The sequence below is a fragment of the Triturus cristatus genome, chromosome 9 (genome assembly GCF_964204655.1).
Source record: "Triturus cristatus chromosome 9, aTriCri1.1, whole genome shotgun sequence".
Classification (NCBI taxonomy): Eukaryota; Metazoa; Chordata; class Amphibia; order Caudata; family Salamandridae; genus Triturus; species Triturus cristatus.
The window spans coordinates 1,031,255,741-1,031,274,385 of record NC_140592.1 but is presented as its reverse complement, the minus strand read 5'-3'; the positions used below and the strand labels follow the sequence as shown (position 1 = coordinate 1,031,274,385).

Sequence of the window (18,645 nt, the reverse complement as noted above, 5' to 3'; positions counted from 1 at the left end):
TTAGAAATAGCGTTAGGGTCTACTTCATGAATGGTTGCTACACTACAATCTTCCCAATCTACAAAATTAAATTCAGAAATGCAAGCTCCACTAAAATTGGCCCATTCATTTTCAGTATTGACAGAATGTGGTAGGGGGGCTCTGCTCAAGAAATCCGCCACTTGATTTTTCTTACCCGGTAAGTAAACAACATCATACACAAAATCCAAAAGACGTAGGGTCATCCTAGCAATTCTAGGTGTGGCTTTCATAAATACTTAATTGGTAAGAACTTTCACCAACATGTTATAATTCGTGCGGATAGTAAATTTTGCACCCCAAATATACTGCCTAAACTTTTCCATAGCCCAAACAGTGGCTAACATCTCTTTTTCAATGACGGAAAACTTGCTTTCAGAAGTAGTTAAAGATCTGGACACAAAAGTCACTGTACATTCATCACCTAATTCATTCTTTTGTGTGAGCACAGCCCCTAACCCTTTACCACTTGCATCAGTGGTTATGATGCTGTGGGCAAGTGGATTGAACCACTGCAAAGGAAGAGCACAACATAGTTCATTTTTGATAGTATCAAAATCTTTTTGTAATTCAGAACTCCACTTAAATTCTTGTTTCACTGATGAAGGTCACTGACTGTATCCAATGTCTTTTGATGCCAGTTCTCTTGGACGGTTGTCCATATATTTTTGTATGTTTATTTGCAAAAATAAAAATTTGCTTATCAAAAAAAATTCTTGTTTCACTTTGAGTAAATCTCTGAAGTTGTGAGTTTTAAAATTATTTTATTTACAAATTTAGAGTAGAACTCTGCTAACCCTAAAAAGGACCTTAGATCTTCTTTTGAAGTCAGAGATGGGGCTTCTTTTATAGCTTTGATTACATCTCCCCCAACTTCATGACCCAAGTATGTTATGGATTTCATGGCAAATTTACATTTTCTCAACTCAGCTGTCAAACCATATTCAGAGAGTTTGCTCAGCACCAGTTCTAACTGTTTGTCATGTTCCATTTTATCTCGACCCATCACCAGCATATCATCCTGAAAGTACGTTACCCCTTTTGTGCCTTTAAAAATGTTATGCATCAGCCGCTGAAAAACCGCAGCGGCTGACGCTAACCCGAAAGGCATGTGTATAAATCTATAGTATCCAAAAGGGGTAATAAATGCAGTAAGATTCCAGCTGGCAGGATGTAACAAAACCCGGTGATAATCTGAGGTCAAATCTATTGTTGAGAACCATTTTACGCCTTGTAACTGAGCTAATAACTCATCAATTCTCGGAAGGGGAAATGTATCCACTATAATGTTCTTATTTAGATCACTCAGGTCAATGCATAGACGAAGACGACCATCAGATTTTCGTGCAACGACCAATGGGGCCAACCACTCTGCGCTTTTAACAGGCACAATTATTCCTTTTTGCTCCAAGGAGTCAAGTTCAGCCATCAAACCTTCTCTTACTCCTAATGGAATATTCCTGGCTTTATGACAAACTGGAAGAGCTCCTTCTTTTAAAATGATTTTATGTACAAAGCTGTTCAGCTTGCCAACACTCCCAGAAAATACTCCTGGAAATTTATTTTTAAGGGAATCAATCCAAACCTGGTTTTGATTATCAAGTAATAAAACTTGGTCGTTCTTATTAGGGTGAAGTATGATTCCTAGAGCTCCTTGAGCCTTCCACCCCAGAACTGAGGGACCTTTTTCAGCTATTATCTAATTTTCTTGCTTTCCTATTTGAAAACAGTAGACACATTTCCAACTACCTCACCTTCTTTGTTAAATGCAGCTTTGGCGCACCTCTTCGACATCTCTGCCTTTTTTTTATTACGGCAGTGACTTCTCCTAAAGGTGCTTCACCAACCACCCATAGTTTATCTTGGATACCAGAATTAGATGAATGAATGACGAATTGGTCTCTAATAAAATCATCATGTAGATTTCTGAATTTGCATGTGACAGCCAACTTTTTCAATGCAGCAACATAATCTTCTATACTTTCATTGACTTCTTGTTTCCTCTGGAAAAAGGTTTATCTGTCTATACCAACACATACAGTGGGATGATAATGTAAGTCTAAGTCTTCCAGAGCTTCTAAAAATACATTTGTGCTGCTTGCTCTAGCCTTTTTATTCCACTTGATAATACACACGCAAACCTTCTGGACCCAAATTATGTAAAAGCAATTTTTTCTTCCTGGAAGGTGAGTATTCGTCTTCACTTTCTTCTTCTAAAGCAGAGATATAATTCAAGAAATAATCTTTCCATTCTGGCCACTTTAAAATGAGTTCTCCTGGAAGAGCCAGAAATGGAACAGGAGGTGTGAGTCCAAAGTTGTGTGCACTCATGTTAAAATTCACAAAGAAAATATAAATAGTATTTACTTGCTTTAAAGGATTTTAAATAGCAAATTGAAAAGATGTCCAAGCTATGTATGCTTAATAATGATGCAAAACACTGTTTGAGACAAGGAGTAATCCAATGTGTGCTTCGTGAAGTGAACAAAAAAAAACACTAAAGAAGGGAAATACTTCTTGTATTGTACAACAATTATTGTGGTGTGCACTTCACCGTGTATTGATCACTTCCGGTATAAGGAACACAATGTTCACTGGGTGTGCGTCACCGTGATTTCAGGTATAGATTTACTGGTGAGCACAGTTCTTAACTGGTGTACGCATCACCGTAATACTTGAAATTGACTGCCAATCTGATATGGTGAGGATCTTCCCAAAGATGGCGGCACGTCACGTAGATGCTCGCTGACGTCACATCGTGAGTTCAGGGGGTCACACTGCTGAAACGTGCGACTGTTTTGACACACGCAGGATGCTTCGAGTGTTCGAGTCAAATAGCCATGACTCGCACAGCAGCCTAGAGCGCACCAATGGTCACGCACACCCCCAATTGCTCCGTACCTTGAAATTCACCGAAATTCCCACAAAACAAGGAATCGAAATCTCTAGTGGCCGTAGAGAATGCGAGTTCTGGTCGGTAAGTAAGTTTTCTGGTTTCTTCTGGTATCCAGATTTGAAGGACAAAAAAAAACCTCGTTCCAGCTCCCCTCTCTGCCTTTTCACTTGTAGGGGAGTAGTGTGGTTCAATATCCCAAGTCCGTCGCCAAATTGTAAGAACCACGGAAGCGGAATATGGCCAGAATCAGGTTTATTGTAGAAGAACAGGCAGGTACAACCGCAGAACAGCTCCACTAACGATAACTGATCCTCCACCCCAACATTCTAGAACTGGTGGCATCCAGTCTGGGCTGGACTGGCCGTAGCAGGCACCGGGCATTTACCCGGTGGGCCGCCATGGTTGGGGGGGCAGTTTTGGGCCCCTGGGGGCTAATTTTGTTACAGGTCAGTTTTTGCAGCATAGCTGCAATATCGAACGCTGTAACAAAATCGGCCGCAACCGGCCATGGCAAACAGCTTGGCCACATCCCCAACCCCCTGGGGGCCGGCCGAGCACTTTGCCAGGGCCGGTTTTGGTTCCCAGTCCGGCCCTTTATCCAGTCACCTAGGAACAGGTAACTAGGATACCACAGGGTGCATGCTTTCCTGAAAGAAGTGTAAATGTACGCACCTGGTCAATCTGAAAATGTAAAAGGTGCTTGGCAGCCAGTACTGGCTTTGATGGAATCACTTGTCCTGATGACACACACTCATTCTTTCGGAGTGGTATTGCAAGAGAGTTACCAGCTGAGCTGTGAAGTGTGTGTTTTTAAAGGACAGTTATAAAAAAAACTGCACATTGTAAAGTCTGTGTATTATTAAAATCTATATTTTCGAAGCACTATTTTATCTTAAACCTTTTTGCACGTTTATACTGTGTGTAATGCAAATTTAAAATAATTACTTACATATTCACAGTTGTTTCTTTCACAGACTGGAATCTCATAGCACTAAACATAAACAAGTCACTATTCTCCACTGCTCCAACCAGGACTCAATTCTATGGCCCGCTGGTTGCAGACAGACCTCAGCAGTGCATTAACTAAGAGCATTCATAATGTACAATAGTGCATTTTCCATTGATTAACGTAGCTTGCATTTATTTTCATTTAAGGTGCGCCTTATTTTGTATGTAGTTTCCTGAAGGTGAAAGACCTAAAAAAGTTAGAGAATATTTTTTTGCCACGCCTTTGACCCCCGCCCCTTTGCACACAGCATTAATGTCCCCATACTTTTTTTTTTTTAAAGATGTGCCGTGATCGACAAGAACCAGATGTACCACAACTGAGGCCGCTAGGCTGCAAAGAACTCCCGTGAAAGCATGTCTCATTCTGGACCCCACGTTCCATGAGGCTCTCGAGCTGAGACAGACTTCAGGCTCGAGCTTAACGCGCTCGAGCTTTCCGCGGCTCGCCCACCTCTGACCGCACCCATTTTAAGGAGCGCCTTGCTTACCGTATCTTATCTCACCCCTCTCACGGCCCTCCGTTTTCTATCCGTCCAACTTCCAAGGCCTATCCCAGGGTCTCCTCAGGCCCCAGACTCCGTGCTAATGAGCGCTGTACGTAGGGCTCCGCCGCGGACGAATCCCGAGCTTTGTCTCCTGCCGTTAACAAGAGCTGACAGGGGCGCTCCGGCCATTTCTTTTCTAATTAGCACACTTCCAGCTCGAGCGGAGCCAGAGGCCGGAGAAAAGCGATCGGACAACCGTGCCGAGGCGGACAAAGAGGGCCCCGCAGCCCGTAATTAGGTGAGACAATCCTTCAGTCTGTTCTCTGTTGGAGATAGCTGGTAAAACTCCCTGTTTTGGTAAATCCGGACTTGACGGGACCCTAATAAGCTGTAATTGTCTTCCGCTTCGCACGGCTGGTACCAGGGCCCTGACTTCGGGCCCTTCGGCTAACAAGCAGCTCCAGAGGACGCATGCGACGAGGAGGCCAGCGTGGCTGCTGTAATTTGTAATTTTATTTATATCGCGCTTATTACCCATGACGAGGCGTCGAAGCGCATTTTGACGAGTCGCAGGGAGCTTTGTGGAGCTACCGTTGGCAGACCTGACTCGGTTCTTGTGACAGGAGCATCCCAGCGTTGGGTATTTACCATTTGTTTTCAATCTGGCGAATAAGAGCAGGGTTTGGGAATTGTAGATGCTTCATAAGTTTTCAAATCTTGGGATGAAAATAGTGGCAAGGTTTTGGAAGTTGGATGAGCCGGCCCCCACTTGATCCTTAGTTTTTGTGGAGGTGCAGGCAGTACTGGACTCCGAAGCTTTGCTCGACAGTGTCTATCACATGTTACCTCCAGTCCCGAGTTTGTGGAAGTAGGGAGTCGGGCGTCCTAGATTTTACTGGGCCCTGAGGCTTTGCTCGAGAGTGTCTGTTCCGATTTTACACCATTTGTCCAGGTAAAATCCTGTAAATGTAGCAAGTGTCCCTATTTGTATACAAGTTGAGTAAACACAGAAGAGGCCACGTTTCCATGTGTTCCAGTGTAGAACTGGCACCCCCCAGGTGAAAGCAGTTTGGTTAAAACACAGATGATATAAAAGTGTAAAAATTGCACGTAATTTCCACTTTGTTGCATCAGTGTTATCGTTTCCAATTTTGGTGAGTGTTGTATGTTGTCATTCTGTGCTACCCAGTTCATGCAAAATTATAGTGCCCTGATTTTGGTTTTCAAAATCAGTCCCCCTCGTTTTGATGGGTGTGGGGCGTTCCTGTGTAATCTGTCTAGCAGACACTGGCATTGTTGGAGGCGAGCTGTTGAAGACTGCGATTTGTATCCTGGGCCTGTGTTTGTGTGGTTGTTGTTGGAGGTGCCCTGTTTTCACCGGGGGATGTTGGCAGTACTTGAGGAGCGGCGGCTGGATATGGGTAGTCCTGGATACTGCCATTGTCTGAGGTGTTGCTCGGTGTGACTTTGTGTATCACGAGTAACCACGGAGGACCCACCAGACTCAGAGGCGTAGCTAGAGCTTGTGGCGCCCGGGGCTATCCCTCAGATTGCCGCCCTGGGGGGGGGGGAGAAACTACCGGCGAGCACTTGAAAGAGGTCCGAGACACACGTAGTATCGCCGCTAATAGTTACCTCGATCATGCAAGTTACATGCACATACATGACACAGTCCCCCCGTCCCCAAAATAGTGCCGCCTGGGGCGGACCGCCCCCACCTAGCTACGCCGCTGAAGGAAAAGCAGAAGGAAACCCAAAACGTACATCAGTTCTAACTACTCTGTTTGAGACATCTCACTCATAACATCACAGCTTGTGCAGGACCCCTGTCCCCTATCTGCACCGTCCATGACATCTCACTTATGACATAACAGCACGTGCAGGACCGCTGTCACCTGTTCCTTACCTGTCCCATCCATGACATCATAGCTGGTGCAGAACCCCTGTCCTCTGGTCATATTCAAGCTACCTACCCCATCACGTGCCCAGATTCTGTGGCACGAACACCTACTCCTCTAGGCATAAGCTGCGATTGTAGAGAACTGGTTTTAGAGTGTGCTGATCTGGTTAAATTGACAAGATCTCACTAGAAAAGTCACCCTGACCATCTTGTTGGCCGGAGAGATGCTTCTATACTTGCACCGATATTAGGCTCTCAGATAAATAGTTGCACGTTCAACCCAACACCTAATTGGTGCAAGAAAAAGGTCGTGGGTCGTATGCAAAAACTGATTGCCCCACTATCACCCAAACAAAGTCTGAACTCTTTTCAAACTCCATGGATGTGTCTGCTCAAAGAAGAGGTTCTGTAAGACAATTAGAGCGGCCAGACAAAAGGGTACGTATCTTGTTTCTCCATGAAGCATAAACATTTATCAAATAGTTGAATGAAAGGCTAAAGCAAATCTAGACTAATTATAAGACGTGGATGAATAACAACATTATCATCATGAAATGCATATCTTTCCAAAGAGTTATTTTCTACACCTGCACTTAGTTTGTATCGGCTTAATATACTCTTAAGATATTGTGTATAATAGTTTGAGGCAGGAAAACTGCCTGACTAAAATACTGTCACAAGTTAAATACATTTTAGTCGTCCTGTTGTCTCATCACAAACATGAAAATAAGACTACTCCCCCAGGGCCGGCTTTGATGCTGGTGGCACCCAGTGCAAAGAGTTTGTTGACGCACCCCCCCTCCCACCCCCATGATCTCCTTCGCTACAGATTCCCTCATTACAATCCTTAACAGTGCCCCTCAAGTCTCCTTAACCTCTCTCTCACATGCATTTTTGTTTTATAGCGCCACTCATGCTAGTGTAAGGTATCAGAGCATTTTACATTACATACATACATATTACACAATGAATCTTACTGATGTGTGAATCACTGTATAGGAAATGTTACATAAGACAGCGGACAACTGGGTGTAGGAGTCACGTGTTATCCAAACTGGAAGGCAGGATAGTTTATAGGTGCTTAGTCTGGAGAAGCACAAACTCAGAATGTACAACGTAGTGCCATGGTTGGGGGTTCTTTACTAAGAAGAATAGATTGCTACCCAAATGAACCCTTTTTGCGACATAAGGATAATGAAAGACTGGATACGAAAACATAAGGTTCTAATCTATGCCTTGCAGTCTGGCAAGGTGCTTTTGATGATGGATAATAGGTAATTTTTCTATATTAAGACTTTATTTTATAATCTGCAAGTAACAAAAGGATCTCTGTGACAAAATCAGTAACCTACTGAACTATTTACATTCTATGCACTTCTGTGATCTGCATAGTGCATATTGTTTGTAGCAGGCATATTAACCCTCTGAGCTACCTTATGAGTCAAAACTGCCTGTAGACAATGCTCCAACCTCCCTCCAGCAGGCACATTAATCACCAGTTATCTTGACATTTTTATTGTTGTCTGGAAATCACTGGAGGCAAAGAAACTGCAGCAGGTGCTTTTACATCCACAACGTATTTGAAAACACGGCACTCCCTTTAGTCAGCGCCCAGTGCAGTGGCACCGGTGTCACCACCTCAAATCTGCCTCCACCCTGATCCAGTTAAGATAGGCATTTAGCGTTGAAGAGAAGAGTCTCAGCCTTGGCTATGAAGTTGATAGGACGATAATTGTGCAGAAGACTGGTATGTCAGAGCTGGCCTCCGCCCTTCTTCCAGGCAGCAATATGGCATGAGCATGTGAAGCCGTCCCACGCCTCCCTTTGCTGCCAAAGTGTCCACCATTGGGTCAGGCTTCTTGGCTGATGGGATGGCTGGTCAGTCATTTTAACCTGTTTCCCCTTTTTTTTTTTAGTCGGGACAGCTTTGGTAGAAGGGTGGATTTGCCCTCCTTCTTTCCCAATGGAGGCAATTCTAATTTCAAAGATGGATCTTAACACCGGGGTGAGGAACCTGCCCGTTTTTGCCCATTAACTACTAACTCATCACACAAGGAGAAAGGAGGAGGCAGCCGCCTATAGAATGCCTTTGTGGACCCAGACCACATAAGCTCAGTTAACTCTTAGGAGCCTCATGATAAAGAGGGAAACCTGCAGAATTCCTATCATTCCAGTCCGTCCCCGATGGCAGATTTTCAGGTTGTGAGCTAGCCATTGGCTCGATGCCTGCTGACGCAGAGGGTATTGCCTAAGTTAAACCTGACGCACCTGCAGCCAAATATCACTTTACAGCAGTTGCTGGCTGATAACAAGGTAACTGATACTTCATATCTTTGTCCTGGCATTGGTTCAGACATCTGGCACCACAGGCCAAGATGGACGTGACACCATGCACAGCAAGACCATAGAGTCATGTAGCATTAAGATGGACAGACTTATAGTCGGAAGCTTTTGCTCCAAAAGCCACAATGGCTACAAGCAAGTTCCATAATATTGAAGCAATAGGTAACATGACACTCACCAGGGTTGGGTTGGCGATCTTGGGGCTGGTTGTCACAATAGCACACTTCTGGAAGTCTGTCCTGGAAGAGCACAACCTCCTCTGCCTTTTTTGAGAGGTGTAGCAGCTCCAACCTCGGGGTGTGAAAGGTCGCAGACTCTTCCCACAGACAACTCCAGCAATACACTCCTGGAAGAAAATAACCTCCAATCCGGTATCAAACAGACACAGGCACCAAATCTCGTCCCATTATGGACTACAAAAGGACACTGTTTCTGGAAAAACAAAAACTCCAACTTGAAAGCCCCGCTGCTCTGGAAACCGAACCGTTCCTTTTCATGACACCAAACAGCCTTCACCTATAAACTGTGATACAAAACCGCCTGCATCCTGGGCACACGCACACCTCAGTCTTTGTATCTAACCAGCCATTATTCACAAAAGAGAACTTGCTCCTCTGAATGCCAAGTGCTCATTCACCCCAAAACTACCACACATTTCCTACTGGAGTAACTAGACTTCAGCAGTTGAAGGAAATGAAGTTATCATCCCGCGCGCAGAAATGAAAGTCCCTCACGGCCCGCGCGCGTCACTGCAACGCTACGTTCTCAGGCGCGAGGGCGGGCCAAAAATGATGCCCAGGGCCGTCCCTGGGATGGACGTCACGGACCCGGGATCTACAGACAACCACAAACGCGGAGGTACGTCGTGCACCGCACCACCACTAAGCTAGGTGGTGGTGCGTGCGCTGCATGTAGCATTTGTTGCTTTAGGCAAGCAGGTGCGCAGCGCCTGCACTTCAAACGGCGGCCGCGCAGCACTGGCCCGTTTCGGCGGCCTTTATCATTTATTTGGGGACACTGACTCAGACTGACAGTAGTGTCAGTCAGTGTCCCCAAATAAATTATAAAGGCCGCCACCATGGGCCAGTGCCGCGCAGCCGCCGCCCTCAAAATAGTGCCGCCTGGGGCGGACCGCCCCCACCACCCCCCCTAGCTACGCCACTGACCAGACTACATACATACAACACCCAGTAAAAAAGGTCACTGATGAAACTAGTGTTTACAGCGTATTGGCACAAAAACTTGTAGTTAGTGAAGTAAAAATTGTAGTTTATTAAAACAGTTTATACAAAAAAAAAAAATACACAGTTAAAAACATTTATATCCAAACGTCATATAAAGAAAATTTCATTACATCATAATATTCGAAGCAATTAGTCACAATTAAAAAGAATTCAAAAAACACAACACGAGAGTTTAAAACAGAGTAATCTTTGTCATAAATCACCATAACCCAGGGCAAAACTTATACACATATACCCTGATGCCTTGTAGATCATCATCTAGGGGCGTAAAGATGGATTTGTGGCAAAAAGAGGGGCGTAGACACGTTTTGAAGGCCTATTCACATTACACCTTCTTTGTCAAGACAGTAGCGTTATATACCCCCGTTCTTTAAGAATCCATAAACATAAACACATATATTTAAATGAAAATATCTAGTTCTAGCAGAAAAACATGTTTAAAATATAATCAATTATCAAAAACCAAAAAATCGTGGGTGGGCCGGAATGGCTAGAGTGCAAGGGCCATGCAAGCGTCTCTCCAATCAGCCTTCTCATGGGTGCCCACCCAGGATTCCTATTTCTCATTTTATGCGAGTCAAGAGTAGTGGGGGAGTTAATTATAGATGCTTTGTTGAGTTGGCAGGCACCACCTTTCCCCAGCGGGCCTTGGAGGAGTTTGGCTTTGAGTGAGTTCAATTGTGGAAGGTCTTCCAAGTTCCTTCAATAGCACAAAAGAGCATGTCTCAACTGCAAATACTTATAGAATTGGGTCAAAGAAAAGGAGTACTGGGCATATAGATTGTGAAACTAGTTAATGGTTGAGCCTCGCCAGACATCTATCAAAAGTGTGACCCTTGTTTTGTCCCAAATGGCAAAGCCTTCTAATTGAGAAACCTGGCTAAGCCAGCATCCAGACCACAGTGGGGTTTGCTGTGTGAGTTTTCCGTATCCGCCCATCATTTGCAGTGCAGTCCGCCACGTCTGGACAACCACTCTGTTGGGCTCTAGTAGGCCCAGGTGAAGTGGCATGTAGGACACTGTCTAGACCCAGTTGACTCAATTCTAGTCTATATGCTGGGTCTTCCCAGCTCCTGTCAGCCAGTCGTTGATGAGGAGGAGCTGGCATGCCCAGTAATAAAGGCACATGTACACCAATCCCATGCCGCCATTGTAGGTCTGTTGTGAAATGCAATGTGAGGGGGCTTGCCTGCCCATAAGATGGAACGGGTGTGTGACGTGAGAGTGTGGAACAACCATGCTGGTATTACTGAGGGAAAATTTGAAGGACATAGAGAAAACTCGATAGGTTCATCATCTTGAATAGTGCCACTTTACCTAGGTTATTCTATGGTATTAGTAGTTTCCAGATACAAGGTCAAAGTCTCACTTCTCACAGCCAATGCCCTTTTCGTTTGTGGGAGGAAAGCTACTTGAGGTTAGGACCTTCCATACCTTATGTATATAAGATTGCAAATGAGAGTGAGTACGTCCTCTTGGGAAATTTGAGACTTTCCTTATTCTTTTATTCAATTATTTCTTCTAGGAGAATTATGAGTCATACTTTTCATATGTAACTTTCTTTTTATTTTTCACCATCCGAGAATATTCTTAATATTCAACATCTAAATCATGTATACCGGAGTAACAGTTCTGAAACAGCCGACACGTGTTTCGTCCCCTTAGTTGGCCAGCTAGCCCGGTGCTTTCTCAAGACTTTAGCATTTAATTGAACATCATGATTAGCATAGTTCTGGCAATCAGTTAATCCCTATAGTCCCATATAATATTCGATATTTTTAGGTCGAAAATATGTTCTATCGATGGACTATTTGTATCTCGTCAGGTCCTGGGAATAATTCCCGAAGTCAGCGTATTACTGAGGGAAAATTTTGAAGGACATAGAGAAAACGCGATAGGACCATCATCTTGAATAGTGTCACTTTACCTAGGTTATTCTATGGTATGCCTTCCAGTTTTGAAAGTCTTGTTTCATGCGTACTTCCAAGGACATAATGTTCAGGGGGGCCGGGATAGCTCCGGAAGCACTTGAATATATATACCGAGATACTTGAAACCAAGCCGCCAGATAGGAATCTGTTTCTTTCAAGCACCTGTGTCCTGGTTTCCCGCTGTTGGGATTTAGCCCAGTTGGTGCGTAAACCAGAGGCCTCTTCGTAAAGCAACAGCAGCCTCAATATTCGAGGCCCTGTGACTGAAAGCTCACTTACGTGGAGAAGCACATCATCTGCATAGAGGGAGATGCAATACCTTATACCCAGGCCCCAGCCCTAATCGTTTATCTGAGCATCGCAGCAAGTGAGATGGCTAAATGTTCAATTGCTGGAGCAAACGGAAGGGGTGATGGGGGGTTGTTGTCTGGTGCCCCGCCTGATTGTAAATGGCTCCAACACATTTCCATTGATTCAAACTTGTGCCTCCGGTGTTGTGAAGGCTAACATATCTATGGGATCTAGGGCCAAAGCCTATGCGCTCCAGGACTTAGTCCAGAAAGGACCAATGGATTGAGTTAAACGCCTTTTCAAAGTCTACGCAAAGTAGAGCGCTCATGTTGGGTATTTCGGACCTATGCACCAATGCAAGATGGAGGTGCCTGAGATGGTGATGGGTACTACGTTCTGGCATAAAGCCACATTGAACCAGGTAGATAAGATCTGTAAATATTCCAGAGAGCCGTAGGGGTAGAGCTCTGGCAAATATTTTGAGTTCAGTGTTAATTGAAGGGATAGACCTGTATGAGGCACAGTGATCAGGGGGACGTCCCGCTTTACGAACAACCACAGTGGTAACCAGATCTAAGTCCTCAGGGAACACGCCGTTAGTTTCCACTTATAGTTAAAGGTCCACCAATCGGGGCATTAGCAGCTTGTGGAACCTTCTGCAGTATTCAGTTGGGTAGCCGTCAGGGCCAGGTGTCTTGCTTGCATTCAAATCAGTCAAGACATCGCCGACCTTCTCCAGCATAAGTAGAGAGTCAGGATGTTCCCATTGCGAGGGAAATAGGGTTACAAGTGGAATATCAGGTAGTATAGAGTTAGACCTAACTGACTGAACAAAGGGTCCGGGGCATACAAGTATTGAAAGTAGTCCGCAAAACCTCTGTGACTACTCTTGAAGTCAGATGTCTGGTGGCCAACCAATAAAGTAATTTACTAGATTTGTCACCATGTTCGCACAAATGTGAGTCAAGACTCTCTAGGGCTCTCGAGCTTCTTCTAATGCTAGTTGTCATAGGAGAGTCCTATCGAGGTCGAGCTGCTGCTGTAGGGTAGGGAGGGGATTAAGAATGCATTGTGTTTCCAGTTAGTGTCTGCTCCTCCAGGGTGGCCATCTGGGCTTGTATTTTTTTCTCTGTCTGGCGCAGAAGTGATTTGGCCTCACCTCCAATTGTGTCCTTGCCCTCTCCCCAGAGAGTGCCGGCAGAAGAGGCAGTCCGGTTAGATTTGAAATATGTTTTGATTTCAATCTCCAGAGCTGTAACATATTGGGGGTTGAAGAGGTGCCACACATTAAGGCATCAAATGGGGCGTCAAGTGGATTTGGGAGTCTGTCTCTTAATGTAGTAGAACTGGTGAATGGTCAGAGATGCCACGTGGGAGGATATCTATTGCTGTGGTGTGGAGTACATCTGTTGCCATTAGCAAGAAGAGGTCAACACGGGAGAGGGTCTTTATGTACTGCAGAGGTATTAGTGAATCCCTTTCCTTGGGGATGCCAAATCCTCCATATGTCAGACAGTCTCAAAGAGGACATCAAAGTGGTAAGGATTTCAAAGTCCCCTTGCGGTGTGCCATGGAGTGGCTGCAGAGCCCTAAAAGGGGTCAGGGAAAGCATTAAAGTCACTCCCTATAAGCCTAGAACGAGTTGTCTGCAGGCTTCCAGGGCCATTTGCAATGCCTGATTGGGGACGTATATACCGAGGAGGTTGTAGTGAGTCCCTTCCCTATGCATCTGCCCAAGGGGTGTAGGCTTGTGGAGGTTGCTAGAATGGGAAAGCTTCTGTGCAGGAGTATGGCCACCCCTATGGTTTCCCTGAAGAAGGCCACGTGGAACACACGATCGTACTGTCATGTAGTTCCTACAAATCTATATAGGATCTGCACGTTTAGACAACATAAACTAAGGGATTGGTTGGTGTCTAGACTGATTCCAGACACCCCCATAGGATATTTTAGTCTGTTAATCCAGCTAGCTCACAGTGCCACTATGAGCCCCTCTTACCAAGAGCAAATAGTTAAAGGCAACTATCGAACATGACTGCCCTGACCCCTCATGGATCGTGGAAACAGTACATTATTTTTCGCTCAGTCACTCGTTCTTACTTTGTCTCAGAGAGATATACAGAATAAACGGTGGGGACGTTTTTAAAAAAGCATTTATTGAGCCAGCGTCATTCTAGTATAAAATACGTGTGCTGCATCAACCATTAGACAAAACCATATGTATACCGTTATAAGCACCATCCGAGTAAAGAAAAAGTAGAATTCGACCAGTGAGCTAAAACAATGAATATATACAGGCATATAGATACATAACAATAAAATGTGTACTCCTACGATGCAAGCCCTAACTAGATGTACTTAAGTGTACCTAGTATATATGTAGGTGTATAGCCAAGAATCCCCTTAGGATAGAGCCATCCCCATTACCTGATGTGGGAGAGCGAAGGACCCCGTCTTGGTCTCGAGATGGACACCCCACAAGGGATGTCAGACCACTGCGTTCTGGGGTGTCTGCGTGCAGGGACGTCAGAGTGTCAGCATGGAAGTCTTTCTCTTCTAACTTGCTCAGCCAAGATGTAGTGTTTATATGCCCAAAAGGTACTCTCAGGGGTTCCAGCTAGAAGTGTACTATGGGCATGTCTGGCAAGGATGACGATAGAGGTGACCCTTATATAGAGTTATTATGCAGAAGATGATAACCCTGCTGTGATACTGAGAATCCTTATGCATGAGAAATGAGGCTAGTTTTCGGAGAAAACCACACAACATTTATGTAGCACCTAACTAGGTAAAAGGTCAGCGACACACCTGTTATGTAGAACAATGGTAGGACAGATGTAAGTATGTAGTGGAGACGGGGTTTTATGTGCACACATTGCTATGTTAGCATAAGCGTTTTAGAAGCTAAAAGCCATCTTGCCACTTCGCTGCTTTTGCACATGACACTACAGGTAGCTGTTATTACAAGTAAAACTGCGTGCTTGCTTTTTCTTCACATGAGATCGATCTGTTGTTCACATCCCTAGACGTGCACCGTGACCTCAGTCTGAACACTGTGTGCAGAAGCCGTCAAGGTCAAATAACAATGTATGCTGTTGAATTCAGGTTGATCGGCCCACCCTCTAGACACAACACGCACACAGCTGAAAATATCTGAAACTCGGGTGCCTTTAGTATTGCATTTGCATGCATGATTCAGACACTTGGAGAAAACCTTTCCAGACACAGAGAGCAGAGCTGATCCTGTGATGTGATTCACCTAAGCTGATCTTTGAGGTATGGGGGTTCCCCATTCAAACCTAGAGACCTTCTATTAGTTTATAAAACTAGTTTACTAGCCAAGGGAGGGTGGTTCACAAAGTATTATAGGACTTGTTTTCCACTATCATTTTTAATATGATTTCTCCCTTCATTTTCTATGGTATTGTAACAATGCTGTTGATTTTGTTTTTAATCATTTGCCTACTTATATTAGCCAAAGTACTGCACCTTAGAGCACATAGTTAAAAATAAACATTCTAAACTTTTCCGTGTCTCTGATTACTCTTGTTGTGGACTGATATGAGAATAATAACGAAAAGGTGTTTCTGATTCCCATCATTCCTGAGAGTACTCTAAGTCGCTTGTTCTGGGTTGTCTAATCCTTGGTAGCTTCGAGATGATACGGAGAACAAATGAGACACTGATGCTAGTCGGATAGGGGTTCTGGGTACTGAGGTGAGTTTTTTGGTACACCACAATTCACTGAGGTCCTGGTTTCCTGTGCATAGTTCTGTGCATGAGCAGAATCCCCGCAACATGGCGCACCTAACGTTTTGGTCTTATGATTGAGACGCCTTAGTAGTGCTTATATTTGTCCACAACACCCTCACTCTTGTTTCCGGTTGACGGGAGTGACGGTTTAAACCTACCTAAATAGTGAATTTATAGGATCTCTCAAGCTTGACAATTAAAAAGGTTTCATTTTAAATTCTACCCTTTTTTGTGCTACAGTTTAATATAGATTGTTATTCTTCTCTGTGACCTTATGGCTGAAGTCACTATTGCAGCGCATAGTCACACGCCTCTCTGGCGTCATTTGACGCAGTTCGGGGTGCCCGACAATGGGATGTCTATTATCTTTGTAGTGAGTGCCGATGCATCGTTTCTCTATGAGCTGTTTTACTCTTGGGTTACTTTGCCGGAGGTGAATGCGGATGATAAGATGTTTCACTCATACACTCCTACGGCAGTCTCAGCTAATTACACGCCGTATAGGAGGCAGGAAATTCCCATTTCTGCCTGGCAGCATCGTATTTGGTTTAATGGCGCCCTCCCCCACACCGTTACACCGGTTCATTTGGGCCCCTTGTCCATTCCAGGGGCCACTTGGCCAGTCTTGGTCGGGTTTACACCACATCCATGTTATTTGCAAGCCCTGGTGAATGACTTACGTCAGCTCCATACCGCCTTGATTACGATACATAGGGCTTTAGTGCAATACGTCTCTCGCAATGTCCAGGTGGAGGCACCTGTTGTTGCGGCGCAACCAGCTGGCCTGGCCGGGATTACTATTAGTCCCGTCATGTAAATTCGGTAATGGGCAAGCACCCCCAGAATAAGGACGATATGCCTTATCGGCTTGCTGAGAAATTTGACCAGCTGGAAGCAGTATTTACAAATTCTACTCCTGTTGAAAAACACAGGATCCTTACCATTAGTTTGCAGAAAGACTTGGTCCCAGAGATAAATGATTGTCAGAACTGGGGTAAAGTGTTTGCAGCAGTCTACTCGAAGTGCTCCAGCACACTGTCTATGACTGTACTGCCCTCCGTGATCAAGCGTGTTCAGGATCAACACGGTCCGGATGCGGCGGTCGAGTTAGGAATGAGGCTTGTCGGTCTGTTCAAAGCAGTTGCTGATCTCATCCTTGCTAACATCAAGGGAGATGCAGTTAACTTTCAAGTGTTGAATGAACTACGCCTCGTCGCCGACGTCGATAAACCCCGACAGTTACCGAAAATTATTGCAGGGGCTTATAAGACCATTGGCCGCAGTAGTTTAGGGCTTAAGCCTTTTGCTAAGACAACAGCGCAACCGCAAACTAAGATGGTTACGTCTACTAAAGATGACCGTCCAGCTTTTCCTAAACAAAATTGGAAAACTAAGAAACCGGGGAAGCAGCAACAGAAACAGGGGTCTCGGCCCGCGTCACCAGTGACTACTAAACGCACATATGAATTGCGCGATCGCACTAGAATTAGGTCTCCTGATAGATTTCAGGTTCCTGAACAACGTTCTCCTTGTTCTTCACAGGAAACATCGGTCTCACAGTCCGGTGGAAAAGAACGTGGCAAAGGTCGGGGTGCCCAACAAGGACGTGAGCAGCCCTGCCCGCTGACAGTAAAGGCAAGCAGGAAGAGTTTGCACGTCAGCGACCCCCGTTTCAGAAAAAGAAGGTTGCTGTACTAACAGCGAGGTATGCCACAGATAGTGAGAACGCAGCTTCGGAACCTGACATGGGCACTAACGCTGCTAGATAGTGCATCGGAGGTTACAATAGTGCGGCAAGCACTGCGTCCATATCTGAAGGCAACAACTGACACATTTATTACTGTAGAAACTGCTGACACTAGAGTGGCTCCTCCTGATAGACTATATGACATAGTCCTTTTAATTGAAGGTGACATACAGCGTACCATAAAAGGGATATTTTGGGAAAATCTGACCTCTACATATGACATTCTTTTAGCAGAGGCAGACTGGCCCCCGGCTTTCGTTTTGGCAGCTCCCAGAGGGGAGGAGGTAATCCTCCCATCTTTCGTGCACACTGTGCCGGAGGAGCAGGCTCAGAACTTTGCAGAAGAGTGGGCACAGGTGCTTGCTCCGGCGTTGTGCGGTACTCGGGTTGGGTGGGATAAATTGTCGCCAAGCCATGAGATTCCATTACGGTCTATGCCCCAGCCACAACCCCAATATCCCATGCGCCGCAAAGCTAGATCTCACGTCGCAGAAATCCTTGAACAGTTGGAATATCAAGGTGTAATTGAAACGTGTGTCACTCATGAATAATCCTCTTTTCATTGTAACTAAACCTGATGGGTCGAACCGCCTGATTTTGGATTATCGCCATTTGAACTCTCATTGTCGAACGTGCACGGTACAGAATACCCACAGTTCTGCCCTCAATAGTCTTGTGAGAAAAAGGTTCAAGACCACACTTGACATCTCCAATGGCTTTTAGAGCAATAACCTGTCCTCTATTAGTGGTCAATGGACAGCCTTTACATCCGGCGGCAAACAAACAGTTTAAAAGATTAGCCATGGGCTACAAAAACAGTCCAGGTGTCTTTGCCGCACGTGTAGTCTCTCTGTTAGAGAGCATTGACCCTGATGCGTACTCGTATGTTGATGATATCTATCTCACAGACGAACTATGGCCCCATCTGTGTCGCGTTGACCGCATCATTGTTATGTGTTGTTTTTGGGCTATGAACTCAACAACGAAAGTCGAGGTTTAGCACCTCACTTCCTGGAGAAGTGCGCATGT

At 45.0% G+C, this 18,645-nt stretch overlaps 1 long non-coding RNA gene across 2 annotated transcripts in view; it reads left to right on the top strand.

Annotated features, from left to right (window-relative positions):
• Window positions 1-2,863: 2,863 nt before the first annotated feature.
• Window positions 2,864-18,645, top strand: part of LOC146799282 (uncharacterized) — a 380,959-nt gene continuing 365,177 nt past the window's right edge. For both annotated transcript variants that reach the window (XR_014969257.1, XR_014969258.1), the window contains exon 1: window positions 2,864-2,995. This is a non-coding gene — a long non-coding RNA (uncharacterized LOC146799282). The remainder of the gene's footprint in view (window positions 2,996-18,645) is intronic.